Here is a 16,114-nt window from a genome sequence, read left to right as displayed (position 1 = left end):
AAAGCGACAACCAACAAAACAAAAATAGACTTTATTAAAACCAAAATCTAATAATAGTGTCAAAGGAACTTCATAATGAAAAACTGGGTATATACGCCCTCGCGTTAGGTAAGACAGTGGTTGTTTCCTCGTCACCAGAAGTTCACCAGGCGAGCAGAAAACTTATGAGTCGTTAATCATGTGTGGAGTCGAAACGTGACACTGGCCTCCCCAACTTTTCTCTCACGTGAAATGATCACGTCAACCAACTTTTTTTGATTAAATGCAGGTGTGATTTATTTGCCCGTTGATTACAGAACGAATGAATGAAGATAAATAGCGATTTGATTTGGTGTTGCGGAAATGGTATTTGGATGAATGTGGCTTAGTTCTCTGTTACTTACGTAGTTGATGGAGTAGCTTAGAAGAATGTTCAGCATGAGGTTTAAGGTTGAAGTAAGCTAACATTTTGATCCTATTTAAAACAAATTATGATTAGATCTCTGTGAAATTCTATATTTCAAACAGAATTGAACACGACATATTTAAGAAAATCGTAGTGTGAAGGCAACGTTTTTGTATAAAAACATTAATTGATATTAATGGCCACAAAACCTTTATGATGAAGTCACACAGATCGAAAAAATCATATTAATTTTGAATGAATATAGTATATTACTAGATAAAATGAACTTTATATAGCACGCATAGGTACGATTATTAATCAAAATGCGTGGGCTTCTGATGTTGATTGCACTTCTGCCAGTGAAGGACGTTATATGGATTATACGCTGAACTACGAATTTATGCAGCTGTGTCAAAACGTGGTATGCTTTGTGCACGTAGAATGGACAATGCAACAATATGTGAGGGTATAATATATCCCATCAAAAACATCCTGTAAAAAACCCAAGTCTCGCAGCTCAGTCTTTCTACCGTCAAAAGTTGTGAGATCCATGTAATACCAAGTCGGTTAATCTATTTAGTGTCTACTTGAAGGACCTTCTGTCTTAAGTTATTACATAAGTTATTATCATGCCAATATTAAAAATATTTAACGTTTTAAACAAATAGATCTACTTGGACATCGCTTGATTTGATTATTAGTATGTATCACACTACACAGCACGACGGGCCAGCGACCAACAGGAACGAGAGTTTCAATCGCGTGAGGCGCGAGAGACTAAAGAATCTAATATAATATTGTAATATTCATTTTGTTTTCATGCGATGTCCAAGTCGATCTATTTGTTTAAAACGTTAAATATTTTTAATATTGGCATGATAATAACTTATGTAATAACTTAAGACAGAAGGTCCTTCAAGTAGACACTAAATAGATTAACCGACTTGGTATTACATGGATCTCACAACTTTTGACGGTAGAAAGACTGAGCTGCGAGACTTGGGTTTTTTACAGGATGTTTTTGATGGGATCTCACTTCTTTTTGTAGAGCCTTTCTTTTTGATACCATCTACTTCTAACGAATTTTGTTAAAGGTCTTATGATATTTTCTTATTTTTATATGTAGTCTTCCTCTTTTTCTTTTCCGGTACTACTTCTTGAGCTTCAGCCACAGTTTTTCTCAAAGCCCACTCCCTGTCTCTATGGGCTTTTCTCGGAGGCTTTGATGTCTCAATTTTTGACAAGTCTGGACGGTAAATACTTCTTAATCTGTTGTATTCACAAATTGATGATTCCTGCGCTTTAATACTTCCAAAGTCGACATTAATGAGATGTAAACCGCCCAGACTTGTAACTCTCGAAAGTGCCACGTAAGCTTGACCGGATGTGAACACTGCAGAACCTATATATTATATATATTTTACAAGTAATAATGTTGTTCAGTTTCATGGGCTAAACACACCCTTACCCACCCTATACCCCCTCCCTTGCCTCATATGGTAGGTACCTATCTACACCTATTAAATTTATAACCACCACCAACCACCAACTGCATAAATAACTTTGTAATCCCATATATTTATATGGGATTACAAAGTTATTGATGCAGTTGGTGTATTTGGAAAACTGGACCGAAATTACAAAATATTTAAGTTTTCCCATGATTAAGACACTAAACTCTATATGTATTCCAAATATGAAGCTTCTAAGTCTGCTAGAAGTGCCTTGGACTTTTGATGATCGGTGAGTCAGTGAGTGACAAAATTTAGAAACTTTAACAAGTTGTCATTCTTAAACTACTGGTTCAAATTGACTGAAATTTTAAATATTCCGTGTTTATACAATGCCGGATTAGTTACTGAAGATTCAGGTTTCTTGCTTTATCCACAACCGAATTATAGGGGGTCGAAAAAGGCCCGAATTGCTTCGAGAAAAGGATGGTACGGCCGTGCCGCTTTTTTTGCTCGACTTGGCGGGCACTGCCGTGCCCCCAGATTCATTGGAGTATGATGTTCCTTGTGTCGAGGATATTGTATTGTTATTGGAACCGAAGTAATAGTTTCAATCGCATAATTTAATTACACGTAAGTGTGAAGTATAAGAAAAGGATGAGTATGAGAATTCAACAAATTATTGAGTAAAAGATCCTCAGAATAATAATAAATAAATGATTTAATTCCTGCCACTCGATCTCGGTAGTATTAATCCACGTAGGGTCATCTTTAAAAGTTAAAGTTTTAAAATCGACACTGCTTATTATAAACTTTAATTAAGATACACTAAAGTTTAAATTGCAACGTGTAAACATGTTACGTGTATCTTAAGAAAAGTACTAAATATAAGCTGAAACTCGTTGCAGTGCAACACAACTTATATTAGTGCAATAACGTATGACGTCACGTGCGCCCGACAGATGGCGCTTTACGGCCTCTGCCATGTTAAAACTATTACAAAGAAAAAAAATCGTACGTATTCTGGGTCAATGTGCTTTTATTTGAACGTTTTGTACTATGTCGAGAGTACGTGAAAAGCAGCAAAGTTAGTACATCACCTATTTTAAGTAACTCAACTTTAAGAAAAAGTTTAGTAATTCTAATTAAGAAACACCACGCTACGCTCCACGACTAAAATCATCGACGTTGGTCATAAAGCCGCAAGCTTGAAGTGGAACTGGGCTGGTCACGTCTGCCGCATGTCGGATGAGCGGTGGGCAAAACCCACTACTGAGTGGAGTCCGCTCAACGTCTACAGACGTCTCAGCAGGCCGAAAAGGAGGTGACGGGACAAACTCGACATCTATGACAAGGATTGGCCGCAAAAAGCTTTAAACAGAGATGAGTGGATGGAGGGTAGAGAGGCCGTTGCCCGGCAGTGGGACGATCATGGCTGAAATCTAAATCTAATTCTAATTAGGTAAGTAGTCTAAGTAACTGTTAGTAAAGAGGTTTTAGTTAAAACTTTAGGACTTTGTTTTTAGCTGTAGGAGCTGTGAGTTTCGGTGATTTGTGAAGCTGAAGTGAGAATTTCAATCGGGAAAACTCGTTTCATGGTAAGTTACATTAATAATAATAGATTTTAATAAACTACCTAACTGCTAATGAAACTAAAATGAAAATATTCCCAAGCTAGTAATTTAGTAGAACCTGCTAAAATAATTTCTAATTAATAATTAATTTTATGGAGTCAATGACCTTGAACCCAGCATTAATACAATGGAAGGTTACGGGTTTCCAAAAATGTCGAATTAATTTTCATTATACTCGGCACAATCTGATCAGACATTTCACGGGATTGTGTTTCATACAGCCAACGAGCTCATTAATCATCTTCAGGAGGTGACAGGAGCAGGCAGGAGGTGGAAGCTGAGGTTACCAGATTACGGTGACATGGATTCTCGACAAAATATTAACAACGTAAAGGTGAGATTTTTATCATGTGTAATGTAAAAATAAAATGTGAAGAATTTCTATCTTTCTATTTCAAAGAAACTTCTGCACACGGCTTTGTCCGCGTTCTCGTCATATAAAAATAATCCTATTCCAGACCATAATGGCGTAGTGACTGGACAACCAGTTAGCACGCAATGTTTAGTGTATTCCCGTACGGAGTAACTCTTTGGGTAATCCACTAATTGTTATTTCGGGTGTGGGTGTGACGTATGTGAACTTGTGTATTTGTAATATTGATTATTAATATTTATATTAATATGTAAAATTGATGCACTATCGAACAGGAATCATAATCCGTATGGAACGGGCTACTTTCTATTTTGTTCGCATGAAAAGCAAACAAGATTATTTTTGACAGAGACAAGTCTTGGTACCCACCTGTTCACAGAACCGACTTCAATTACATTACAGTACAAATTACTTAAAGTTTTTCTAAAAAAATATTTTAAATTAATTGGTCCCATTTTTCATAACAATAAATTCATCTTGTCGAAAGTTTGGAAATACTTCCCAATAATTATTACCCTTCGAGTAACCCAATATCGGTTTGAGTTATCAGCACTAAAGTTTGTGTTGAGAAAATTAGACGTTCGAAAATCGTGGGTACTTTGTTATCGCGAAGTCGATGCCTACGTTTAGGTAGCGAAGTTCTCCGAACCACTTTATTGGAGATAGTTGATGTAGGTAGTACTGAGAGCAAATGAGTTGTGTTGTATAAGGATTCAAATGAATATCAGATATTAGTATGTCACGTTTTTGTTGTAGATTACTGTAAGAATAAAATTAATAATGGAAGAATTGGAATAATGGAAATATATTAAGGTTTTGTTTACCGTTAGATATATTATGTTGATCTTATCTCCCTTGTAATCGTAATCACAATACGTTACTAAGCAGTTTAAAGTATGGAAGAGCTATGCTTCTGCACGAATAGATTGGCTCAATCGGAGTAAACGTGAAACAACGCTCGCGTTGTATTCGGTGAGTCTAATTAGGTAATTATATAATTAATCTCCGATTACCTAGCAAATCTCAATATAAGCCTTATAAGCCGGCAAAGTATTTATAACACCTCTGGTATTTCGATCGATTGCTTACCATCTCAGATGATCCGTCACCTCGTTTACCGGCTTATATTGTAAAAAAAGAAAGAGAAAAACACACCAGTAAAAGCTTCCTAACAGCCAACACATTTGAAATAACAGAAATGCAGCACTAAATTTGCTCCTCTGTTCTACAAAATCGGTGCACGATAATATTTCCAGTGTCACGATAGGAACGGTCGCGTTGCGCCCATAACTTTAAGTTTGTACTCCGGGAGCGACATTCCGCCGGAATTCGGCACACGTTATCATAATGTCGGGTAGGCTGGCGTATCCCACACAAGCATCACCATTGAATAACGACACAATATGTTTGAAGTCGAGACGTTTATATTGCTCGCCGTGATTAAGATTAACGTGTGAAGCAAGCTGGAGAGAAATGTATCTGTGGTAACTTAGGTGATAATGTCTGTGTTAATCCGTGCATATGGTACTTTCTGGATAGTATCGTAGTTTACTTCTTGTTAATTAATTAATTGAGGTTACTTTCATCCTCCTTTTACCTGTTGTGTTACTTATATGGTTTTTTATGGGCTACGTGCTAACTACTCACTGACAAAGAGTCGGGCGGTGGCGACGCATGCACTAGTCACAAGCGAAACAACGTCGCATCGCTCGCCGTCGGCGCATCGACAGCAAGCTTGCAGCTCGCGGGCGACGCGCCGTAAGCACGCTAAAAGCTAGCGGTAGCGGTATTTTTATGGTGCCCATGGACACTCGAAACGCCAAAGGCGTTACAAGTGTATTGCTGGCCTTTGGAGGTTAGGAATTTGAGAATTGTTGGGGATTTTGGGATTGGAGAGATTGGACCTACGGCTCACGTTGGTTTTCTGTGAGGCCTTGGTATCACTCGGATCGAGTCGTTTATCCCAACAAATTATCCTTTTATGAGCATTGATCCCAACGCCAAATTTCGCAAGAAAATCACTTCGCTAGAATTTATAAGATACGATTATTGATTTAAGACTTTAAGAATTTTACAAGACTGTGATCATAGTAACTACTCAACTAATAAAGAAAGCTGAAGAAACAAAAATGCCATTATAATATTCAGCAAAAATAAAAGCCTGTCATCAAATTAGGCTTAGGCCTCTCTTAATAACAGTAAACTAAAAACCTAGATAACAATCTTTTCAGCGAAGCGGATTGATGTTACTCAAAAACCTTGAGTAAGTAAATGCTTTGGAAATACCAAACTGTAATTGGGGTCGTCTTTACCATTAATCGTTCATGTCTCCCGGGTACCTAATCTTGAAACATAATGACGTAAGTAAAACAAAAAACCGGCCAAGTGCGAGCTAGACTTTTGTGCGAAGGTTTCGGTAGACTTTTTCTAAGACTGAAAACGAAACGAGAGCGCATTCGGCGCACCTGATTTGTCGGTGCAAATGAACCAGCTAAGAGCCCCGAATGTGCCCTCATTTTGATCTCGTTAAACGTAAAACAAACTCGTCCTAAGCCCTCAGTACTAACTTTCTAAGTATTTTTAAGCATCACGCTTGGAAAATAAATATTTAAGTCATTGGTATTATTTTATGTAAGTATTTGTTGTTGTTATCTGTGAAAATTTCAATTATTATCATACTATTACACATCATGGGATACAGCCTTGTGACAGAGAGACGGCGAAATCATTAATAGTGTCCCGCTTTTACCCTTTGGCTCCCTACGAAACTCTAAAAGTAGAGTAAAGTAGATGTAAAATGTCTTTCTTGATAAAATAATTACTATGATGGGCGTTTAAATGTAAAAAGGAAAAACATATAGACTTTTTCTTACTGCGGACTAGAAACGGGTGCCGTTGAGATAAAAACTGTGGGTTTTATTTTATTTTTAAGACCTTTTCTTAGACCCGAGGACATGTCATTATAATAACATGATATCACGCGTATTATTCTGCGAGGAAAATATAGATATACTGAGAAATAGAAACCTTTCTTTATGTCAGTTATTTTGTACATTTGTTTAAACATTAAAAAGTCACATGTGAAATTATTTTAATCATTTTCAAAGTGAAAATTCACGCATATACAAAAATTATCAAAATTCCAGAATCGCTAGAAAACCAATGAAAGTCACATAAATATGATTCTACGAATACTAAACAAATAAAAGTAATTAAATCACAAAACGTTTTCCATGAATTTATATAAATACCGTTGGAATTGTTAGAGGTGGCCAGTTATTTTTGTTGTTCCAAAACTGGCATAAATTTTCAAAATGGACGCACAACACTACCTAAGTTTCGTACGTTTATCTCTTGAATTTTCACAAACACACTGCACCGGAATAAATGGCGTTCGAGTGATATTTAAGCACTTACACAAGTTTGTGCAGTGGGTACGCCCGACATATTCTCCTAGCATTCCACATTAAACGACCGTTTGAATTTAAATAAGATTGTTTAACTGTAATATGTAAACTTTTTGTAAGTATTCATAGGTAGTCGTAGTTACCATGCCGATCTTTCATCTTTAGATAAATTAAAAACTGCTATATTTTATTGTGAAAGTGGTGCATGTCTACATACAATTGTCATAAGCACATGAACTTGTGTCTTCATCTTGTTTTTTATTAATGTTGGTGTTTATCCTGTTGACGTGCCTTAATAGTAATAAATAAATAAAGGTAAAGTAATGCTTATGGCATTAAGTTCACTTTTGTACAATAAAGTTGCAAAAAGTTAAATAAATAAATACAATAAATACTGCAGAAAAAATACACTACATTAAAGAAGATTTGTTTAGGTCTATAGTCAAACATGTAATTACATACAATAGCACATTTATAAAAGCTTTACAAAGAATAAGAGTATCATTTCTTTCATGGAGTTCTTTGATCTCGACTGAGACTATCTCAACAGATACTTAGCGTGGACTTTTACGAGAGGGTCCCCTTCATTCTTTAGTCGTAAAGAAAGAGTTAAGTGCACTACAATTTACATAGTCATCAGAATACGTTTTTTTTTCTTTTTATAGAGAAGATTCAGAAGTTATTTGTGGTTTAAACTTTAATATAAACTTAATAGGTTATTAAAAATAATGTAAAATGAAACGTAGTATCAAGATTGTTGAGTCAAGTATCAAGATAAGCACATTTTGCTTCTCCTGATATAATATAATAGAGAGAGGATAAGCATATTGCTTAAGTCTGAGTACCTACTAATTTTAGACTCGAAGCTATTACTGCATTAAAATTTTGTTAAAATATTCTCTTTTCTAACTTCAAATAGAGTGTGTTGTGAAAGTGTTCAATAAAACTAATTTGTTGGTGGTAGTTTTTATGGAATCGGGGGCAAATGAGCAGACGGGTCACCTAATGGTATTCGATTAGCGCCTCCTATGGACATCCGCAACACCAGAGGAGTCACAGGTGCGTTGCCGGCCTTTTAAAAAAGAATACGCTCTTTTCTTGAAGGTCGTTTAATTTAAATAAATAAAGTCTAATTTTGCAAATTGATACATTAAAGGTATGACGGATATTTTTGACAAAAAGCTAAATATTTTAGTTGCAAAACCATTTTCCATTGCCATTGGGTGTGTATTGCAGAATTAGGGTTGGGATATACATGCCAAAGTCTACGTAAGTATGCCTAGTCATGGAAGCCTTCCCTAAATCGAATTCGGCGAGCCGAATAATAGTTGGAATATGTACGCAAATAAGGATGTGTACTATGTGTAGGTTAGAATGCAGTTTCCAATAGTTCCATGTTAACATTTCATGGGAAATTAATCTTCTTCAACTGTGTAGGATGGTGTATTGTATGTACAATGTACATCCTGGAATTCATTTCAACGTAGATGTTATTGCTGGATTTGTCTAGTTTTGATTTTAGAATTGGAATTTAAGTCTTTGACTGCCAATGGAAAACTGTTGAAGGCAAATCCTCCGCTAACGTCGGTCACCGGTGACCACCACGGCGTTCAATGTGTTAATTTGTGTTTAATTGTTCATTTTATATTTATTAATAACTTTGATAAGTTTTTGTGCCTAATTTGGGCTCGTGTCAATTTTTATATCACAGAAACAACTTTTTGGTATCTTCCGAGTTTTAAATCTGAATTTTGAATTGCAAATCGTATAATAATATAAGTTTACTTATTTGTGTCTCATTACATTGTAGCTTAAAGGATTTCAATCTTTACTAAAATTAAATAAATACATGTTATAATAATTTATGTGATTGACTTGTTAAAACCTAAATGTATAGCAATTATTTTTTATACTGTATTTAATTACTGTCCTTATATTGTCGACCCACCATCTATTGTTAGCAGCTGTATCTAATATTGCAGCACAGAGGCACTCGAGTGTAGCACTGGACTGTGACAAGCGCAAGTGTCGGAGGCGTCAACCACTACAATTGCTTTACACTGAGCCTAATATTGTTTGGAGGAGGTAATTTATTCCCACAACGTAATACTTATTAATAAGACAGTAGCATATTAGAACGGGCAAACTTATTACCTTCTTGGTTCTATCATCTAATGATTTTTCCCGCTTTGGGCGAGGTGATAGAGAGTGTCAGACTTTTACTGACCAAAAACCACCTCGTTCCTACTCTTGCTTTTCGAGCCAGTGCCCCGGTAAACCCGCTAGGTAGACTACCGCCTAGCTTCGGTATGTACGGCGGTACGACTATAAAATTTCAGATGTCGAATGTGATCCAGACCGCATCGAGTGAGTATGAATCAATTTCTCAGACGACGTTCTGGACTTTCTAAAAATTGTACGTTATTTTACTTAACAAGACGAACCAATAAAACAATTCACGGAACAGTGCTTGTTAAAATGTAAATACGTGTATTACATAAAATGTTGAGTACCTATAACAACTCAATTCCCTCATTTTCATGTTCACGACTTTTACAGGCAAAGAAACGCAGACAAATTGTTTTATTATGGCACCATAAAGGACTATAAGGCATTTGATAAGAAAAATAGCAGGTAATTTATATAGGAACCCCCATCTTCTAAAACATAACGTTCAGATGTACGTACAAGCAAAAAAATACCGTTTCCCTTACCTAGTCCATGTTAGGAATATTAAAATGATTTTTCTTGAAAGGATCAACGCAATTTTGTTACTCAGAAAGTATTGAGCGTGAATGCTAGGAAAACCGTCTGATATTTCATAAACATGTTATATTAAGGTTTCAGAAAATATGTGTAAAAGCTCGTGAAATAAGATAGTTTTATTATTTCAGTAAATACGTATAAAATATTATTTATGGCACGTTCCTAAATTTGTGTTGCGTAGAAAATATAAAAATAGACAAATAGCATTACTCTTGCCACCCACGTTCCTACAGGCTTTTGTAAAAAAATATTTACAGGATTTTCACCTTTATTGAATCTTCTAGAAGTTGATATATGTTTCAAGAATTCGTAATATGAATTCAGACAACATCTTCGTCCATATTTGTTTGACGCTGCATCCTATTACCGCGCCCCCTAAGTTGGCGAGGAGCCAGTCGCCCACTCCGTGACCAAAGGCACATTATAGCACATTCGCTTCATACAAATCTGGAATTTAATTTTAGTGATAAATGGATTAAAAACCTGTCTCCTGTGAAATAGTGAACGACGTGATTTGTAGTTAAATAGATTTCAAAATGGCACCTCCTTTCGTAGATGTTATAATGTAGTTTCTATGTAAAATATTTGGCTATTTGAAATAAGTTTATATTGAAGTTGTGATGGAAGAAAATTAGTTTAGGCCGTCTGATTTCAGAAGATGTTTCAATTTGACAGTATATAAGATTTGGCATGTAGTTTCATATTCTTGTTTTTGTAGACTAAAGGTTCACTAGAAAAAGTGAACTGAAACACAGTAGAAAATATGTTATTTTAGCATGAGTCTGAAATTCGAAGTGAAAAAAAAAAATCGTACCTATCGTTTTGTAGACAAAAGCTTTGGTTGCCTCAGACTTGACTTGGCCAGGTTTTTTGGATTAATATTCTTCACGAATCTCGAGGATAATTAAAAATACCAGCGTTTCAAATGTTTAATGGGAAACTTGTTCTCGGGGCCGCTACCTTCATTCCGATTCAGGTTTGGAATTAGAACCATTATTTTTTGGGTACTCGTATGACTATTAGTTAGTAACATTTGCCGTGGCATAGGTGCCGACTTGTTTGTTTAGGCAAATACCCTATTGAGCATTTTAATATAATTCTCGAGAGGAATGTTGCTTCTACAGCAATAGATGACAATAAAAAAACAGAAACGAATATCAACAAAATTCGATTATTAGCTGTAATAAAAAATATATTTTAAGTAAGACTTATTAAAAATATTAGCGTTCAACCGTTGCTTCACTCGCGTTCCCGTAGGATATAAAGTAACTTATGTCCCCAGACTATAAACTATCCCTGTTCCAAATTTCATCCCAATCCTTTCAACGGTTTTGAAGATACACACAATATCTCTCACAAACTTTCATATTTATAATATTAGTAAGACAGTGAACATTTAACCTTGTCTACTCACGTGCCAAAGGGTTTCTTATAACCTAATACATGTCATGACTTAGGTCTTTGAAAATTGGCAGTACGTCATGAAAGTTCAGCCAAGATGCTACAAATTGTGGGCAAAATAGTGAAAAAGTTTGCTTATAATGAACACAATATTTCATTCAGACTGACAGCTGTGGTTTAATATGAAAGATGTTTAGGTATAACTTGTAGCATTATCAACACTGTAGATTATGTGTACAGAATAAAAGTCTTGAGATTGTTGTCTCGGAATATCTATCTTTTTGACGCCTAAAATCTATGAAATATTCCATGTAGTTTGGTGTTAACTGTTGTCTCAATTTATAAACGTATTTTGTCAGTTATGTATGTATATTTAATCTTACAACTTATTAGATTCTGTAATCAAGCTGTAATTTCTTTCTACTAAAAGTATGCGTTAATTCCATCTATCTCGTACATTACTCGAATTCTTTACTGTAATATTTGAGTACCTACTTCAATTACTAAATAAGTAATACTTGATTCAACTTTCAAAAATGTTCCAGTGGCTACGTATTGTTATTCTCTTTCCAGCTTCTAGTATATTTCACATCGTTTCTCCATTTTTTGCGTGACGATGGTCAATTTCAGAGTCAAATCTAGTTAGCTTTGACACTTTGAACTGGTGTCGCACTCTACCGATATGGTTTTTGGCTATCTGAACCGCTAGTTCTAGTCGTACGTCGAACTTTGACGACAATCGAGAGAGTAGAGAATCGGAATTTGATATTATATTTCGATACAATATACTGGAACAGACTTCAATATATTGTTTTCTAGTACAATGTGGAGGTTCTATATAGGCTACGATATAATAACTGTGGATAGTTATGTTGCTTAGTGTTTAGAATAATCGAGAGGTATATCTATAGGCAGTATGGTATAAGTAGCTACGTGTACATAATTATCAAAAGCTGAGCACCCAAGGAGCGGCTAATTATTATTTTTAAGTAATTTGGATCTTGTGTCCAGTCCAGTTAGTTTTAGTTAGTTTAGTTCCGCGGGCACTATAATTACGATCACCAAAATGCCAAACATGAGAGATAGACAATTTTATGACAAAACCTCTTTTGAGATGGAAACACTTATTTAGCCTTGAACGTGTTCTGGTTGATAATGACGATAAGGAAGCACATTAACTATTTATTTACATTAAAGAAATAGCAAAGGTAACATTATGAGGTAAGATTAATCCACAAAGGAAAGAGTAAAGTGTAGGTACGTAAAGACACGAATTCAACGCTTAGTGAGTACTAAGAAATAATATTAAATTCACAATGGAATTAAGGAAGTATGAGTATGTAGGAGCATCTATTTTGTTACTTTGTCTCTTTAATAATAAGGTAATGTCGCTGTAATGATGGTAATATACGAAAATGTAACTCTGTTATCTATTTTAAATAGAAATAGCAGGGTATGTAACGACAAGGAAAATTAAATGGAGTAAACAATATAAGATTTACGAGATATTCCCAGAATTTCTGTGTTAGTTTCTGGAAATTCCAGAGTTTTACTTAAAAGTAGCTTTTGTTTTATTACGTAGCGGTATGTTAGTAGATATTTTGTTAAAAAACGTGGTGAAAAATTATGATGGTATGTTGGTTATAATGGTTTTAAAGGTTTAGGTGTAAGTAGGTAGTTTAAATTTAACATGTTTCGTATTTAAGTAAGTGTGGGAGAGCCATACTTTCAGCACGAATGGGCCGGCTCGATCGGAGTGATGCCACGGCTATCACAGAAAACCGACGTGAAACAACGCTTGCGTTGTGTTTCGTCGTGTGAGTTTACCGGAGGCCCCAACCCCTATCTTCCAAATCACCGGTATGGCTTTTGTTCTCTATTATGATGACCCAACAAAGCTACAACTTGTCTTTCATGTCACTCTAGCACTGGCACTTTGATGGGTGTTCAATTGTCACCTCACTTCCCATATAAAAGATAACATAATATGTCAATCTATTGTCTAGAGAAAGAATGGTCATTTAATAAACATATCTTCTAGCTTACTAGCCAGTTTGCCTTTAATTAACGCAACATAAGAGGATATGAACAATGGATACGTATGCAGACCATGTTACTACTGAGAATTGGAACCATCCTTTAGTGCTGTGCTTTAAGCTGTTACTTACTAAGGATCGGAGATCAGCTTTTGCGCTAACGATTCGATAGACAACACTGTTCTTAGAAGTATGAAGACAGGATTTATAGCCAGTATCTCCACTGCGTATTGTAAGCAGTAACTATGTACAATGTGTATTATGTGGAGCTGGGAATCTGTTAAGACTTCTCGTGTTCTGAAAACTCGTAGTAGGTTATTTCAAAAGATTAATTAAGGTTAGGTCCTGTTATTATACTGTATGTTTCGTGTCTAGATTTTAGCCAGTCACGGTATAAACAAATTACACCCATTGTGACAAATATGTAACCGAAAATAGATCACACATCCATTAATTTAAGGTTCAAAATGTAGCACACAAAACTTTGCCAAGTACTCCTTTTGATTAAAATTGTTGTTCCTAAGCTATCATTTACTCGCATTCTGCCACGGCCCATGAATTTCCGTACACATGGAATCATTTTGCGCAATGACAAATTCCTCGGAGCGACTGTAATGGCATCATATGTTACTCTCATACCCTACCTGATAAGAAATGAGCTTATCTTCCAAAAACATCGCAGCAATATTCGGATTTAGGCTGCAACACAAATGAGACAATATACCGCCCTACCCACGTAACTTATAGCCCAGAAACTTTACAAAATGTTCGTACCATATCACATTATAATATTGTGTTGATGTTCGTCCGTCAGTCATGTTAAAACTAATGAACGGATTATAATGTGGTATACAGACAGGGTATGAGCTGACATGGGTGATAGAAAATTTATATCTTACGGGAACGCAAAAAAGAGTTGACTACAAAATATGTGCTTTTAAATTAAGATAATTATGTTCACATTCCGTACGTAATGACGTCGATTTTGACTAATATCAATAGTTGTATTTTGCTGTATAAATGGCTAATAATGGTTTCGTTTATTATACGAATTATTTTGCTATTTCAGATCCAGATGTAAATGCATTCTTTAGATCAAAATTAAGTTTTATTGCAAATTCGCTTTAAACTAACACGTCGTTTAGAATAGACTATAAGTACTATTAGAATTAAATATACTACTAATCTAACAAAATGAGCATCGAACAAATTCATCTCACGTTCAACCGCATCCAAACATTTCGGAATGAAGTCGATTTATAAATTACCAATTATAGAAGTGCAGTTGCACCATCCAATTATTCGGTGAAACGCTTCCTCCGCATCTCGGACGGAAGATGCAAACTCGGCATTTTCAAGATCCATCCATTAAGAGTAAAGACCCAATTTCCCCAGTAACAGTTAATCTCAGTATAACGAGTCCATTAAGAAGACACGACGTCCATTACTGCATCGAGGAAGATGCTAACATAAAATATTATTACTCGCCTCAAGTGTATGTGATAATAGAGTGATACAATATGTTGATGATAACCCCTTGTAGTTTAGTGACGGTTTAAGGAAAGTTGATGAAAACAGTCAACTTTTGGCTGGTACTGTTTGTTTTGGTGTTTTTCTTTACACAAAGTCATGCCTTTATATTTTAATGGGATAGATAAATTATTTATTTTGTACAGTGCAGATTTTTTTTCGGATTGTATTAAGTGGCGCACCTTTTAAAAAATAATTGGCATAATTCCAGACTTTTTAGAATTCATGAAATGATACTTAATAAGTGTAGTGTATGGGACGTCAGCCTCAGCCAGCCCACAATAACCGGTTGAACTAGCGATATGTGTCTCATTCCCTAACACATCACAATAAGCTGTTGCATGACACGTACTAACAAACCTGCAATTGAATTTTTTGCTTGTTGCATTTGTGACCACGAAATTAGAGAAACAGATTTAGGAATCTAACTGCCGCACTCAGAGACATTTAATGATTACTTTAACTATTTTTTAGTAACGACTTTGTATCGAAAACAAATGCTAAATACTGGTTTAAGTAACCATTAAATGACTCTGAGTACGACGGTAACATCGATAGTTAATTCTCTCTTACCATTGAACACACATCGTTCAGAACACACCAAAAGCAAAACCTTTAACAACGATCACACAAAGTAACCACTTCAAGGCAAACAATATGCTAGTTATGAAACAAAAACATTTACAAACAAACAAATATGGCGGCATGCAAACCAGGACAGGACAAGTAATAACTTGCTCCGTTTAATTAAGTACGAAATGAGATTCGTGTGCGTAATGAAAAACAAACGCAGACTCAACCCAGACTGCTGTCATGTAGGTCACTGTTGAAATAAAATAAATAGCATATACAATACAACTATTCCAGACGAGGAACTTTAGCAGTTTTTTTGTTGTGGGGAAAATCATCCTATGGTTTCTCCCGCCTGGAATGAGGCAAGAGGAATTGTCAGACTCTTATTGACTAAAACTACCCCGTTTCTACTCCTGCTCTTCGATCTGTACCTACCCTTAGTATGAGTTTGCTTAATGTCGACCGAAAACGAAACGAGACCGCGTTCTGCGCTCTGATTGGCCTGCGCGAATGAATCAACCAATGAGAACGCCGAAAGCGCTCTCGTTTCGTTTTTGT

This window comes from Spodoptera frugiperda, chromosome 31 (genome assembly GCF_023101765.2).
Source record: "Spodoptera frugiperda isolate SF20-4 chromosome 31, AGI-APGP_CSIRO_Sfru_2.0, whole genome shotgun sequence".
In the NCBI taxonomy this organism is placed as follows: Eukaryota; Metazoa; Arthropoda; class Insecta; order Lepidoptera; family Noctuidae; genus Spodoptera; species Spodoptera frugiperda.
This window is presented reverse-complemented; position numbering follows the sequence as displayed.